The following is a 16039-nucleotide window of genomic DNA, read 5'->3' on the forward strand; positions in this document are numbered from 1 at the left end:
CATTTCAGCAGCCAGGAAACAGTTCATTTCAACTTAAATAAAACTTAATTCTGTTATTGTTGTTGCTGCATTTGCTGTCCGGGTGCCCCAGGGAGAAAGGAGGCAGCAGCAGAGCAGGCAGGGATAGGAATGGCCAGCAAAGGGCTTGAAGCAGCCAGGGCATGGTGCAGGCCTGATCACCATTTGCAGGGTGTTACAGCAAGGTGCCACCCATTGCACCAAGGTACCAGCATACTCCTGTCTCCGTGCCTGGGGAGCACAAAGCTGCGTTAGTGCAACCACAGCTGTGTTCCTCCCAGCCAGCCCATCCCAGCTCATAGCGGGCTGACTAATGGGTGGCAAATCACTTATCAGGCAAACTTTAGCCTCTCTTCCGGTTCATGAATTGCTCATGAGCTATTTATGGCTTTCTTGACTTTAATTGTTATCCTAAATTATTCATCAAATAATTTCAATAACTAGTTCTTGGGCCAGATTACATTTTAAATGAGCTGTTTCCGTGCATGCTCCTGCCAGAGAACTCACTGTCAAGAAGCCATGGAAAGCAAATGCAAAAAGAGCATGAGATGCAGGGGAACAAAGTGCAGGGAACATCAGGTGACTTCTGCAGTGGGATTCTCACCCTGGTCTGCTCACTGTTTAAGCAACACAAACAGCACAGGGCTGAGCTGTGTAGCATCATGCAGGAGCTTTGGTGAGGGCAGTGATGGGTGACACGGTTTTCCTCTCAGGTCACCAAGAGCCAGAGCAGTGGGGATGAACCCAGCACTACCAGTTCCCAGCTCAGGGCTGCAGGGCCAACAGCTGCTCCCATTGGTTCCCAAGCAGCTTTTCTGTTGTGGTGCATGCAGGGATGGAGCTCACTGTCTGTCCCCTTCCTTCATTGCTCTGCCTGGGTGGAACCACAGAATTGGAGGGGCCTGGGCTGATCTTGCCACTCTGCCATGTTGCTGGGCAACCACCAGAGCCTCCTCTGCTCACCCAGCAGCGTACATGACCTGCCCCAGGGCCACTGCCCAGTGCTGTGCGAAAGCCAAAAATAAACCATCACTTCATCATCTCTAAGCTTGTTACCCTGCTGTTTGGTGGCTCAGCCCAGCACATCCCAACCCGACCCAAGCACTGTGACACAGCTCACATGCACAGCTGTGTGAGCACAGACTGCTGCTGCGACGAAGGCAAGGTGGGAACAGGGAGGAGGCTGGGAACTGACCCTGTCTGCTCCCAAGATAATGTATCACTGGAAGTTGGTTTGGGTTTCCTGGATTCAGTACTGCTATTGAAAATTTACGGTTTGAGAAAGCTCCCAGAGCCTGAATCCCTCGACCTCCCACCTTTTCAACCTCGTGTTTATCAGGACACAAGTTCCTCTTCCTCCCATCCTTTGTTTTCGGCTCTTGAAGCCTAAGAAGCTCAGTCCTGAGGCTGCCCAAGCCAGCACTTAGTCACATGTCACGCTGCAATGAATGCTCTCAGTTTTCTCCTTCTTTGCTCCTCTCTTTTTGTCCTCATTCTCCCTATCGGGTGTTGCAGAGCAGTGCTATATTCTGCTCTCTGCCATCTCCATGTGCCACAGCTGCTCTCCTCATGGCTCTACTACCCCATCCCTGGGTACCAAACTGCATTTCCACAGTGACAGGGATCCATCAGAGCTGGGATGGGGCAGCCTGAGATGTGCATCACCAGTTGGTCCCAAAACATCCCCAGCTCCTGGCTGTCACACAGCACAGTACTTTGGGAGGCAGGCAGACACTGTCAGATGGTGTGAGCTCAGCCCCTGCACTGGGAGAGGAGTTTGTTTCTGTTGCTTTTACTGACACTGCCACCAGAAAAAAAAAAAAAAAAAAAAGAAAAAAAAAATGTATAATCATTTTTTTTTTTCCTCCAAAGTGTTTTTCCGTCTCACAGATATTTTCCCATCTACGGAGTACAAAGCAGTTTGCTGGTACCAATAGGGGAACTTCCAGGCTTGCGCTAGCAGGAAATTGAGGAGGGCAGCAAGGTCTGTGCTGGGAAGGCAGGCGGCTGCTGCCAGAGGATGAGGCACAGAGGGGAATGCAGCCCCAATGTGGCAGGCAGCAGAGCACAGGTGAGGGGCAGACAGTGTTCCAGGGCCAGGGATCCATGAGAAGGACTTGTAAAAACACTGCGAGGATTGAAAGGAGAGAATAATAGCTGAGAGAACAGAGCGGTTTATTCCAGGGGGAGAGAGATGCTCGCAGAGGAAAGAGGAGGAAATATGACAGAGTTCTATAAAATCGTGGGCTATTGAGATGAGGTGAACAAGAAACCATTATTCACATTTTCTCAGAACACAAAACTCCCAGGACATCCAATAAAGTTACCCAGCAGCAGATTTAAGATGAATGAGAGGAAGCCCTTTGTCACACAGAGCCCAGCTGTGCATCGCCAAGGGATCTGAAGGGACAAAGCACTGCAGGGATGGCCACCATGGAGGGCTTCTACAGCAGCGATGCGAGCAGACACAGCTCAGGAGCCCCAGGAGCTGGGGGGGCTGCCAGCAGCTGGAAGGTGTATGTAGAGGTGGTTGGATGTGCCTGCCTCACTGCCAGCACCATCTTCCTTCTCCTGAGATGGGGGCACTGCACAAGGGGACATGTGGCCCCAAAGACACTGACAGCTTTGGCAGTGGGGCAAGGGGGGAAATTTCTGCCTTTGCAGTGAAGGAGAAGAGATCAAGGCCAGTGCACACAGCCTGTGAGGGGAAGGACACCTCTGCCTTTGATTTTCATTCTCCAGCTGAAGTCACAGCAGCCTTCCGCAAAGGACACTCCAAGCAGCTCTCACCAGTTATTAAAATCTGATAAAAGCCCACTCCAGTTAATTCTTCTGACAGAAAGCTCCAGGACTGAGGGACAAATGACTGTCCCTCCTGACACAGCCACATCTCCCTCTTTATTTATTTACTTCTAACATAAGCCTCAGTTGCACAACAACTTTTGTAAGAGGCACGAAGGCTTGTGGGAAGAAAGGAGGCAGCTCGGGATGCTGAGGCTGTGTTTCCCAGGACATCCACACATGCATCCACACTCATCTCTCCTTCATGTGCAGTTTTATAGCTACTTCGCCAGAGTTTTATATAGCTTTTACAGTCTGTTTTTATGATGTTTGAGTAATTGCTGTTTATTTATCATGAGCTGTATGTCAATGGCTGGGTCACACCCCCCACGCTTTGCCTTGAAAAGGGCCATTTGATAGATTTTATTAATATTTTTTCTCTTCTTGTGCTATTTATCCTACCTTCAGATGCTGGCACTGCAGCATGGCAGGAGATGGGTGGCTCAGCAAAGCCCCAGTCCCTGCCCCACAGCATGGCCCCATTGCCAGCCTGTAGCCTCCATCATCTGCGCACATTGCTGGGCTTTGGGCAGACCCAGCTGGGGCTGGGAAAGTCAGAGTGAGCTTTAGGCCTCAGGGGAGACCAGCACCCTTTGCCCAGAGCTCTGCCAGCACAGGTCAGGGTATCATGGGGAGACTGGCAGGACTGCACCAATCTGGCTTCAGTGCCACATTGCACTTTGGCTGTATTCTCCTTTGGATTGCTAAAGCAGTATCCAAGCAGCACACTCGGGATGCAGTGAAATGAGGGATGAGTCCATCAAGGACCAGTTTCAGCAAAAGAGAATGGAAAATCACTCTCAAGCCATTCAAGGGAGGGAGCAGCTGTCCCTATGCTTGGGGAAGGCAGGCGGCAGCCAGCCATGCGCTGGCACATCCTGCCCGCTCCAGTCACTCATTTCAGCATTACCCACTGACAGGGCCTGTGCTGCACCAGGGAAACAGATGGCTGTCACCATCTCAGAGCTGAAAATGGGAGGAAAACCATGTGGGAGTGTGCTGGAAGAGCGGGGGAGGGAAGAAAGAAAGAAAATAATAAAAACATATGCACATAACTAAAAAAGCCTTCTCCTCAGGCAGAGCCCTTCAGGCTACCATGGGGAGTGGGAGCCTGGCAAAGGCACAGCCACCTTGCAGCTGTATCCAGAGCGGGGGACCACAGCAATAACTACCAACAACCCCTACATGTATTCTCAGCCCTGCACACCTTCAGCTGCCCCAGCTCCACACTGCTCACTTTGCACTCCTTCTGGTTACTGAAGCTTTTATTGCCTCCCTCATGGACAGCCCAGCTGCTGTGAAATCCAACTTCCAACCAACTGGGAACTTAATTGTGCCAATTAATTAAGATTGTTATGTCACCCAGGTAGGAGAGTGCCTCCAGTTTGGGGATGGGTGGACGGAAGGAAGGAAGGAAGGAAGGAAGGAAGGAAGGAAGGAAGGAAGGAAGGAAGGAAGGAAGGAAGGAAGGAAGGAAGGAAGGAAGGAAGGAAGGAAGGAAGGAAGGAAGGAAGGAAGGAAGGAAGGAAGGAAGGAAGGAAGGAAGGAAGGAAGGAAGGAAGGAAGGAAGGAAGGAAGGAAGGAAGGAAGGAAGGAAGGAAGGAAGGAAGGAAGGAAGGAAGGAAGGAAGGAAGGAGGGAAGGAGGGAAGGAAGGAGGGAAGGAGGGAAGGAGGGAAGGAGGGAAGGAGGGAAGGAGGGAAGGAGGGAAGGAGGAGGAAGGAAGGAAGGAAGGAAGGAAGGAAGGAAGGAAGGAAGGAAGGAAGGAAGGAAGGAAGGAAGGAAGGAAGGAAGGAAGGAAGGAAGGAAGGAAGGAAGGAAGGAAGGAAGGAAGGAAGGAAGGAAGGAAGGAAGGAAGGAAGGAAGGAAGGAAGGAAGGAAGGAAGGAAGGAAGGAAGGAAGGAAGGAAGGAAGGAAGGAAGGAAGGAAGGAAGGAAGGAAGGAAGAAGGTGGATGGATGGATGGATGGATGGATGGATGGATGGATGGGTGGATGAGCAAGATGAATGGATAATCTCTGCATTTCTTACACATATTTAGCCCAGGAAAATATGACTTAGACAGCCAAGCACATCCCTGCTGTCACATTTTTACATGACGCCATACATTTTGCTTGCTGCAAAATTACTTTACTCTTTTTCCTCTTTAAAATCTGGGCCATTTATCTGAAATAAAACCAGTGATTTAACATGGAGGAACAAAGAACTTTCCAGGATTGCATTTCAAAACATTTTGGTTGTTTGAACATTTCTGTCACATCCAACAGGGTAAGAACTACCAGAATTTAACTCACGCTAAGAAATGCCTCTATTTCACATCACAGCTGTATTTTTTAGCCAATTTGGTGTCAAGAAAGAAGAAGCTGTCAGGCTCAGCCTAACACACCCTGACCCAGAAGCTCCTCAGCCTGACCCACTGCCAGGCTTCATACAGCCCAACAGGAGGATCTGTCCTTGCCTATAGCCGGGTGGTGATGGGAGGTTTTCGGAGAGGAAGCAGAAGGGTCAGCCCCTGACAACCCGTGTTGTGAGCCATGGTAAGGCCTGCAGCCCTACTCCTGCAGCAGCGAAGGTTTATCTCCTGATACCTTTCGTTTGAGGTAGCTTAATGCAAAGCAGAATCCAGATTTGGGGATTAGGGGAGGGACAGAAAGGTCAGCCTGGATCAATGATGATTAGCTGGAAAGGACCTAAAGAGCCCATTGTTTGCTCTGCATTAACGATCCTGCTGCTGAGTACAGATTCCCTCCAAACCACTTGAGAAATGAAAGGACAAACATGCGGCGCTGCAGATTAAAGCCCCAAATCCCTACACCTGAGTGTGTGCCAGCACTGCTGGGTCAGCCTGCAGGCACCACAGCCCCATGTGCCACATCACAGTGGTGTGGGGATGGCTGCGCTGTCCCCATCCAACCAAGCTGGTGACACACAGCCCCATCCTATTCCCATCCCTGCATCTGTCGTTAGGAAAAGAGGGAAGCGAGGGCAAAGGAGGTTATACTGCAGCAAGCAATACTGGGAGCAAAGCCTAACAGGGATATGTTGATAGAAGGATGGCAGGATGGTTGCAGGGGTACAGAAACTTCCTTGGAGGAAATGGAAACGTGAGGCATCCAAGGAGCACATGAAGCCACCCACCTAAGCACCTGTGGCTGGCAACTGGCTGCAACATGGGATGGCAGCAGCGCCTGGAGGCACCCACCCAGCCCAGCCCCTTCCTGGAGCTGTATTGACATGAGAGCAAAGACTCATCCCAGGCATGGGGCAAACACCTCTTTCCAACCTGTCCTTCTGATTTGTGCTCATCGCCCACACAGCACTCACTCGCATCTTCCCACCCTGCTCTCCAGATTTCCCGTAAAAGCTTCATTTAGATTGAAAATGATATTTTCAGCACATTAATTAAGTACTAATTGCTGATTAGAAACATATTTACCAAGGTCTAACAACTATGTAACAAGCGATGTCTTATTACACCACCATTCCCTGGGAGTTAGACCTGCAGAAAGATTGTTCTAATAAGCAATTGGCATTTGGGTAATGTGCAGTTAGCAAGCCACGGAGCCACTCTCCCAAATGAGAAAAGACAGTTATTTATGTTAATGAGATGCCAGCTGATTATTAGAAACACATTGATACAGGTTTGGGCTGTGGTGTAACTGATACATATCTACTGTGTTCAGTAGCAGCAAAACCTCAATCAATGTGTTTCTCATATTTAGCCTGCATCTCTTGCACATAAGGAGTATCTCTGATGGGGAGAAGAGCTCTGGTTCCCAGCAGCTACCAGGCCCTGCTCCCCTTTCAGTGTCGCTGGGATGGGCTCAGGGTTGGGCTGCACGGGCCTGGGGTGGGCAGTGGGGCTCATGGGAACCTCTGGTCACATGCAGCGACCTGCAGAGGGGAGGTCCAGAGTGCTGGGTGGCTCTCACAGGGAATCAGAGCTCAGTGAGTTCTGCACAGCTTCAGTATTTAAGGCAAATTGCACTTGGAAATACTGGTTAGGGGATGTGTCTCATGACTTTTGCATTGTGCAGAAGGCAGGGAGGTACCCAACATAGTGGGGCCAAAGCAGCCACCACCTCCCATCTTGTGGTGCCAGGGTGCTCCTGCCCCGTGTCCAGACTTTTCCCCTTTACTCTGAGCAGATGGGATGTGTTTGTGAAAATATCTTGGCTGCGGAGAGATTTGGAACTGAAAGGAACCCCCAGGGGATTGTGAGAGGGCCCCTTCCCATCCAGAAAGGAGCATTATTTTCAGTGTGACCCTGTCCACACTCAGCCTCTGCTCAGCACTTTCCTTACTCCTTCCCACACTGGAAAAGTAGTTTTAGCATCCCCTCTAATCTCCCTAAACCCACACTCATGCACTAATATGTACTTGCACAACAAAGGTATTTTTTCAGCCATTTCTGTGGCTCTTCTCTGGATACTTTCCATTTTCTAGTGGCTTTCCAGAGGCAGAACTGGAGGCAGTGGGCAGGATGGGGCTCACACAGTCACTGCACCCCTCACCCCAGCATCCCCAGTGCTGCAGCCCCCTGCCCCTCCTCATATCATGGGTGCCCTTGGGGCCATATTAGTAGTCTGGGGGTGCTGAGGAGCACAGGAGCCAACAGTCCCATGCTGCAGCCACATGCTGCCTCTGCTCCTGCAAGCCTAATCTCATTACTGAGCAAAATCACATTTGTTTGGCAAGATCTATTTCTATAAACCATGCTGGCTGACACTAATTCCCCCTCAACTCAATTCCTTATCACTGTTGCCCCTCTTCTGCTGGGGCTGGGTCCTCCTATGGCTCTCTCCGCGGGCAGCACGGGCTGATGGCTGCCATCTCTGGAGCCAACTCTGAGCCCCCCTACATATCTGGTGCTGAGGCTGTGATGTCCTTGGTGGCTGCTCTGGGACTGGAGCTGAAATACTGCTTTTTCTTTTTTTGTAAATTCATATGTTTTCTTTAAAGAATTTCCTGATTTTATTCTGATTTTTCCTTCTCTGCAACTGTTGGCAGCCGTGTGGACATCAGTCCTTCCGAGGCAACAAATCCACAGCTTCATTAGCACTGCACTCTGGTTAGCCTCATCGAATGCCATTTAGTCACAGCAGCTAAATCCTTAGGCACCAGTAAGTTCTGTGCCAGAAGTCAGTTCTTAGATCAGGAAGTCCAGAGCAGAATAACCCTTCCCTGGGCAAGGGAGCTTCTGCTCACCATGCAGGGGCACAAATGGGGACAGGGAAGAGCACCCTGCTTCCAAACACTGAGCCCAGCAAGCACTGAGGGAGGGGCCGCCCAGGCTCAACCCGACAGGCAGAGGGAAAGAAGCTGAGGATGAGGTCAGGTAGGAAGAGAAGACAAAAAAAGACATTAGTGGGGGGAAAAAACCCAAAAGGTATGAGAGCAAAGCAGCGGGGATGACGCAGGGTGCTCAGCCTGCACCTCATGAATGCCAGAGAGGGGCAGAGAGGGAGTTGTTTTATTGTACTTCTTTTTTCAGCCCTCTTCCTTCCTTTAATCTTTGATCGGGAAACAAGCTGATTTTAATTAAAAAGCCCTCCAATTAATGCTGCTGAGGAGTTTTCATTTCCTGGGCTTCAGTAATTTGCAAGCCCAGGTTATGGAGGCTTTGTGTTCCCTCTTGACAAATAAATAACAACAAGCAGAGGAGCTCACCAGAGGGCTGGGCTGCACCCAGGGCAGCTGGCTGCTCCCTGCTGCTAGTGTGGGACCTTGAGTGCTATGGTGGGACCGCACCCACAGCACCCACTGCAGCACCCATCTGGGTGCTCAACCCTTTTCCTATCTCACACCCATCCACACAGCTGGGCAGGCATGAAAGCCCTAGGGAGAAATAGAAAAGGATTGTGCAAACCTTTATTATCCTCAATCCCATCTATTGTTAACGTGATTGTGAGCAGGGAGTGCTTGGAGAATTCATTTGTGATAAATATTTATACGCCGTGTTTTTGGGCTGTTATCTGCAAAGTGTGGCTGTTTGATCTGGTGTAGTGCTTTTTTTAGGTCATTTACATTCCCTTTCATAGGAGCCCTTGTCCGATAGCAGCTATCACATAATTATGTTTCTTTTGCTTATCCTTAATCCTGTCAAACCACCTACTTATCTCTAATTTCCTGTCCATTACCCTTATTGTTTGAGCTTAGATCTCCAGCACAGGACAGCTCTGGGGGCTCCGAGGCTCAGCAGCAGGCGAGGGCAGCTTCCCATCACCAGCAACCCCAGTGCTGGCACTGAAGGGCTCTGCTTGCCCACAGTGGGTACAGAGCTGTCTTGTGGGCACCCCATGCTCTGAGCAGGTGGATTCACACACAGGAGCCTGAAGGAATCCGATTGTGTGCAGCACCTCTCTGGGTGATGCGCTCCCAGGGGAGCAGCAAGGCAGCACATGTGATATGCTGCCATTGTGCCAGGATGGATCCTTTCGAGGCACGAGCTTGCATCTCAGAGCCATCAGAGCCACGGGGACTGATCGTGTCCCACTGTCTCCAAGGCAACCTCGCGTTTAGATTTGAGAGGCACGAGCAGGGGCACCGCAGGGGTGTCACCTCCTGGCCGCTGTGTGGTGCTACGTGGTGGCACAGCGCAGCCCCTGCCCTGCCAACCCCTCGTGCCAGGCACTGGGCTGGTGTTTTGGAAAGGTCCTGGGCTGTGGTCACCTCTGGAGGTGGGTGCTCTTCATCTCTAGGTATGTCACAATAGGGTTCTGATAGATATTGTGCCTGCCACTGCATCCATTGTGTGCCCTGCATCCCCAGAAAAGGGAGGTTACCTGGAAGCACTTTCCCCATATTTAGGGGAAGAATTCTCAAATATCCCAGCACTCACCTCAGCCAGCAGCAGCCCCAGTGGGGTACCAGCACTGTTCCTCTCTGGCACTGAGACTACATTCTCTTTAAATGCAATGAGGCAGAAGCAGTCTGGCTGATGAAACTCAGGCTCCACGGTGCAGATTTCCAAGTCACTGCATCTTCACACAGAGCTTCAAAGGTGAGATGCTATCAGACAAACTCGGCTGGCTCCCCTGGCTGTGACCTGCACTCAGCCCCACCAGCTCAGCTCCATCAGCTCTGTATTCCCACTCCAGCAGTGACCACAATGTTAGCATTTCGAGCACATCCTCCCCCATTAGTGCTGGCACACAGGGCACAGCCATTTGTCTCTCCCATCCTCTTTGCTGCTTGCTGTCACCTCCCTGTGCCACGTGATGCTGGATGTGTCCACTCATCCCACCTGCCAGAGCTCTGTGCTACAGTCCCTGACCCACAACGCCCAGGGCTGGGACAGCAGGACTCTGAAATGCCCCTACCTCTTTGGACATATGCAGTGTGAGGTCTCACCGACCTGGCAGGGATGTGTCAGGGCCTGGATTTAACCACCCAGCTGCTGTTTCTTTCCCTCTCAAGGAAAACTGCAAACCCAAATCTGGACACAGAAAACCCAACACTGTCTGAAATTGAAAGCTGGGGCTGGAGTGTCAGAGTCTGAGGCTCAAACTCACCTCTGGGAGGAGGAGAAAGCATCTCAGGGCTGGGGTTGGAGCAGCTGCAAGGCGCTGGGGCCGGCTGCCTGCTGGATCCAAGAGCCCAGTGTGCAGCAGCCATGCAGTGGTAGCTTCAGAGCACAGCTGCTCTACCAGTTACACGGTCTCCTTGGCCTGTGCTGCCATACAAGACCCCTCTTACTTCCCTTAGTGCATCTTAATAGCACGTGGCTCATTTCTTAACCATTCTTTATTACAGCTGCTTTCTTCCAGATGCGCACCAGCTCCATGCCCACCATGAGCAGGGCAGTGTGTGCTACCCTCCAGCACAGCTGAGCTGTGGCCAAGCGCCAGCGCTGCCTATTATGGGTTTTATATTGGAGTTTTACTCCAGATAAAGAGACAGCCGCTGGGGAATCTCTGTCTGCCACTGATGCCTCAGCCTGACTGCAAATAAACCGCTCCTCCGTCAAACAAAGAGCACGCATCACCTCCACCGAAAGAACCGTAGGTGGCATGCAAGGCCAGCTTACAGGGACGCCTGCCACACGCTTTGTCGTGCAGCCCTCGCTGTCTGCATTTCAATGACTCCGAGCTCCGAGCAGAAGCAGTGCCAGGTGCTGGCTGAGTACCGCCGCTCCCGCTGCCACCTCTGTCACCACGCCGGGTGGGACCTGGGAGGGATCTCGGGCATCAGCCAGCCCCTGGAGGACCCCGAACAAGGGGTTTGGGCTCAGGGCGGGGGGCAGCATCTGCCTCAGCCCTTCCCTTCCCCCGGGGACTGGTGATGCTGAGCTCTGCACTTCCCTGTGGTTGCTGCTTCTCTGCAGACCTGAGGTGGAACCTGCAGGGCAGGTGGTCTGCATCCCATAGGGAGCTCCAAGGACAACGGGGAATCCAAAATCCGTATGGATGGAGCTGCAGGGCAGCGAGAAGTGCCGAAGCAACGCTGAATCCAGGAGACTGGCAGTGCAGACAGCAGCACTGATCTGGGTTATAGCAGCAGATAAGGAACAGCAGGACTCGTGCTCCAACGTGCCCTGCCTGGAGCTGGCAGGAGGGCACCGCAGATCCACTCAGCCCCAGCAGCACCCAGGTCCTGCATGGTGTTTTTCAGGGCTTTCCAGTCTGACTAACGCCGGCTCCCCTTGATGCCGGGCTTCTAGCGCAGGCACGGTTTGAGGAGAGCAGCAGCTCAGTAATTAGCAGGAGCCGCTGGCCGTGAGTGGGGAGGCAATGCTGCGCATTGCCACCAGCCAGAGCCCTCAGCATTTAAAGAGAAAGCTGGGGGGTGGACTTTGATTGCTGAGGTGACACAGAAAGGACATCCCCATGTCCTCCAGCCCCAACATCCCTCCCAAAGTAGAAGCTCAGATGTGAAAGGCTGTATTTATCTTTTTAATACAAAAAAATGTGTATGGAGCAGGGTACCTCTCCCCCAACATGGCTATCTGCTGAGAGGTGCTGACTTTCCCCTCCTGTGTGTGTGCACACTGGGTGCTGGCAGCAACTGCACCAGCTGCAGTGTCCCCTGCACTGGGGATGCTGAGTCTCAGCTGCTGCACTACATGAGCTCCATGCTGAGCTTCACCCTTCATGGCACAGCACAGCACAGGACAACACAGCACAGTGTGGCTGCACTCAATCCCATCTCAACTTCTTAGGAAAAAACTGAACTAAGGCAATCCAGGACACAGAGCAGTAAAGCAATGGCTTTTCTTAATCCTTCCTTGTTTTCAACTCCATCCTCCTGGGATGGGCAGGGATGGGGCACACCATGTTATTAGCAGAGCCAAAGTTCCCATGCAGCTGTACCAGATGGAAATCCAATATCCTGTGAGTCTGACTCCAGAGCCAGTTACTAATAGATGCCTGTAAGATGTGGGTCAGAACAGAGGAACTGACACAGCAAAGTAGAGCAGTGCTCCATTCAGTCCCCAAAACAGCACTTTATTAATATGAGTTAGAGTGCCAGTAAGAAGGGTACCTCACTCTGGAGTTAATGTCCTGTGCTCATCAGGATCACAGACAAATGCTTCCCACATTCTGCATCTGGATGGCCACAGTGTGCCTGAGAACAGGCAGATCTCAGTGCTTTTATCCTCCTCAATGTCTGCCAAGCAACTTCCAAAGCCCACACAATGGGAGCAGTGCAGCACTCCTGTTCAGGCAGAGCAACCTTGCCCTGTGCTGCCTGCAGAGCTGCCAGCTGATGTGTGCCAGCCCACAGCCATGCAAAGGGACACAGCACTGCACTGCCAGCATGGTCCTGCTTTGCCCAGACCCACCAGCCCCCTCTGACCAGGACTTGACAGAGCTGAAGACCAGCCCTTCCTTTTTCCCCTACAAAAGGCCAGCTACCTGCTGGGCTGCTTCTCTGCTATTTATAGAGCAGGACTGACAAGGTGTCCTGCAAGCAGCCAGCCCTGGGAATCTGCTTGAGTGTGCTTGCTGGAACAGAGGGTCTCTCTGGTGCTGCTGCTGCTTCCTGCTCATGACCCTGCATACCCCAGGGCCAAACTCACTCCGGTGTGCAGAGCCCTGCATTGTTCAGGTGTCTTCTGGCTGTCAAACTCATGGTGTAAAAACACAGATTGACTGACCCTGCAGCACTTGACCAGGTGAGGACTTACTCTGACTTGCAGCAGGAGAGCAAAGCCCTGCAGTGCTCCTGCCTGTGCCAGCCAGCACCTGAATGCAGCCATATCCCTGCCCGGCACCCCCTGGGATGCAGCCGCTATGCTATTCCCCTCTGGAGTTGCTGCTCCTGTCTGCACCCTCCAGCTTCAGCTCCAGCTCCAGTTCCAGCTTCCCACCCAGTCACAGCCCTGCTCTCCCCTGCATGGCCCTTCCTGGGAGCTGACCAAAGTGGATTTCTCACCCTCGGCAGCTCCTCCCTTCAACACCACTCCACCCCAAGGCAACCTCTGCAGCTGCCCAGCCCTCTCCAGGCACGAGCACCATCCCTGTGACCATTGCTTGTTATGTCCTCCCAGACCTGGAGCACCTCAACACCTCCAAGTGGGTCAGCAGGACACGCAGAGAGCTTCTGGTGCAGGTCCCAGCTGCACAGGTTAAGATGTCAGGGGCTGTCCCCATGAGAGGAAAGCACAGTGTCTGGGCCAAAATGGGAATTAAGAGGGGGCTGGCTGTGCTGTACCTGGTGTGAGAAGCAGACACTGCTCCCCAGAGTTGTCAATCTGGTACCTTTCACCAGCACTAAAATTCAATTAGTTAAAACAACAACAACAACTGTGGCTCCAGACAGCTTGCGCCTAACATATTTGATCCCTTTTATTACTCAGCACTGCTCCAAACCCAGCCAGCAACATCCTCGCTGACTCCCACTAGTTTCCCTCTTTTATTCTACCAGGATTAAGTCAACCCTACAGACTCCAGCTGTTTTGTGGTTGGGCCTGGATACATCTTTATACTCTAGCTACATTATTAAGTGGATTGTGGCCAAATTGACAGAGCTGCTTCGGGGAGGACAAGGCCATTCAGGTCAGTGATGGTCCTGCCAGCTGGAGAGACACTTGGGACTCATGATTTGCTAGCAAAGCTCTGGACTGTTGTCTTAGCCTCACTTGATGTCTCAGAGGGGGCTTCTGTGAAAGCCCTGACTCTAGCAGGAATGTCTGATTTCTTGGCAGAGATGTGTAACAATCTGTCTTGGAGTATTGCAAGAAGATTTCATGTTTGGGCGGTTTGTCCATAGCATCGCTTCATCGTCTGCTGCGTAATCCACTCCTTGGCCTTCCCTGAATGGAGACTCTGCTGACCGCTGGCAGCCCTCTCTGCCCATAGCTGCTGGTCAGGGCTAATCTGGGAGCACTGTGCCTGGGCTGGCGGGAGCTCATGCTGCCCAGGATCCAGACAGTGACACAGCTGAGAGCTCACCCAAAGGTGCAATGGCACATGGCACATTGTGATGTAGTTCAACGTAATGCCGCGCAGTGCAATAGGAAGCGATGCAGTATGATCTGATGCAACTTGACGTGATGCGACACGATGCAAGGCAATACAATATGGTACAACACAGTGCAACATGATGCAAGGTAATTCAACACAATGCAATGCATGCATACGGAGCATGGTTCTGTCTGTGCCAAATGGGAGGACTCAGGTGGAGAGTTAACTAAACAAAGAGGAGCCCGGTTTGCTCCCAGGTTAAAGCATCCTTTGTGCTGTTAATGAATAGCAGCAGAAGGGTCATGCAAAGAAAGGTAAGAAAGCTCCATCAATCAGTTCATTTGAAACTAGACTGTCTGCATGATTTATGAACCCCCTTGAATGCAGGGGGATGCTGGGGTTCTCCTACTAACTCATTGCAGAGCCTCAGTGGGTGGTTGGTCAGTCACCCCCTGCAGCAGGTACATGCCAGAGAGTGGGCTCCTGGTCACACATAGCCTGGTAGCAGCCATGGACCCACCAGTGCAAGGTACTGCACTGCAATAACTCCTTATGAGCAGCTCCTGGCATGACAGCTCTTAATCTGCAGTAAGAAGAGCTTATTTTGTAATGACGAAACTCATGGTTGGATGTGGATGATACTTAATGTGAGCAACACTTTGACTGCGGGTGAGAACATCCCCACAGAGAGTTCAGAGCACAGCAGTGATTCGTTGTCCGAAGCCATTCCATGTGAACCTCACACCCCACCTGAGTGCAGCTCAGCCCCCCCATGCACACACAGCCCTGCACACCCCAAGCAGGGCAGGGTGCAGCTGTTGCACACTTACCTTAGGCAGTCTGCGAGGCTGATCCTCCTGCAGCACAATCACACCGCTTCCATGTGTGACTCATAGTTTTCCCCCTGCCTTGGTCTTGTAGTTTTTCTAATTACTGCGAGCTTTGCAATTGTGAACATGTAATGTTCCAGAAATGTGTGTGTGATTCACCTAACGCAGGGAGAGTACTTCCAGCCAAAAGGGACTCGGAGATTTTTTTGGCATCAGCCTTCAACCTGGAGAGCAGCCAGAAAAGCTCACCAAGGTCATTTCTTTCTCCTTCTCCTCTTCCCTGTGCTTCTCCCTTTCCCTGCGTTCCTCTCTCCCTCCCCCTTTTTCCTCCAAACAAGAATCAGGCAGCACCTTGTTTATTACTCATCAGCTTTCCCCCTATAAAAATCCCCCCAGAAACTCACACCCAGCCACAGCTGCGCTCCTGCCAACTGCTCTCTCTGCGCCCTCTCCTGTGCTGCTCTGTGGGAGCACATCCTGCTCAGGGCACAAGCACGGGGCTGTTGGCTGGAACACACTCTGGATATTCCCGTGGGACTGAGGAACTCAGCTTCCATCAGGAAGTGTTCATGGAGGACCTCTGGTGCTTAGAATCTCCTATAGGAGTTATGTGTTCATCTGTCCCTCCGTCCTCAGCCAGCGGTCAGTATTTTAGACAGCTCCAGCCTCAGGGCATTCCCAGCCCCATTCCCACAGTGGCTGTGGTGGGAGATGTTTGGGAAGAAACCAATGCAGACGTGGCCCCAGGGCTCCCGTTGCACATGGAAATGATCTGACATCTCTCGAATTTTTATGAAAGCAGTGGCGGCGTTTTTGGCTGTTATCAGCTGTAACAGGTTAGTGTCAGACATAACAGGGTCCATGGGGGGGAGTGGGAAGGGGGACATAATTGTCACTGTCTTATTTCAGTCTGTGGATTCCATGCTGTCCCATAGGAACATCTCA

The 16039-nt window shown here is 51.8% G+C and overlaps 1 long non-coding RNA gene across 2 annotated transcripts in view; it reads right to left on the minus strand.

The window, feature by feature from the left end:
• The window catches only part of LOC107312636 (uncharacterized), a 33182-nt gene extending 17708 nt beyond the window's left edge, over nucleotides 1-15474 (minus strand). Inside the window, exon 1 of one of the 2 annotated variants that reach the window (XR_001554526.3) lies at nucleotides 15095-15392. This is a non-coding gene — a long non-coding RNA (uncharacterized LOC107312636). Of the gene's footprint in view, nucleotides 1-15094 lie in introns of both variants that reach the window. The other variant, XR_014945075.1, reaches the window with a different exon arrangement.
• Between the last annotated feature and the right edge of the window lie 565 nt (nucleotides 15475-16039).

The sequence above is a fragment of the Coturnix japonica genome, chromosome 4, assembly GCF_054131305.1.
Source record: "Coturnix japonica strain WE chromosome 4, WE-NBRP24, whole genome shotgun sequence".
NCBI classification, from domain to species: Eukaryota; Metazoa; Chordata; class Aves; order Galliformes; family Phasianidae; genus Coturnix; species Coturnix japonica.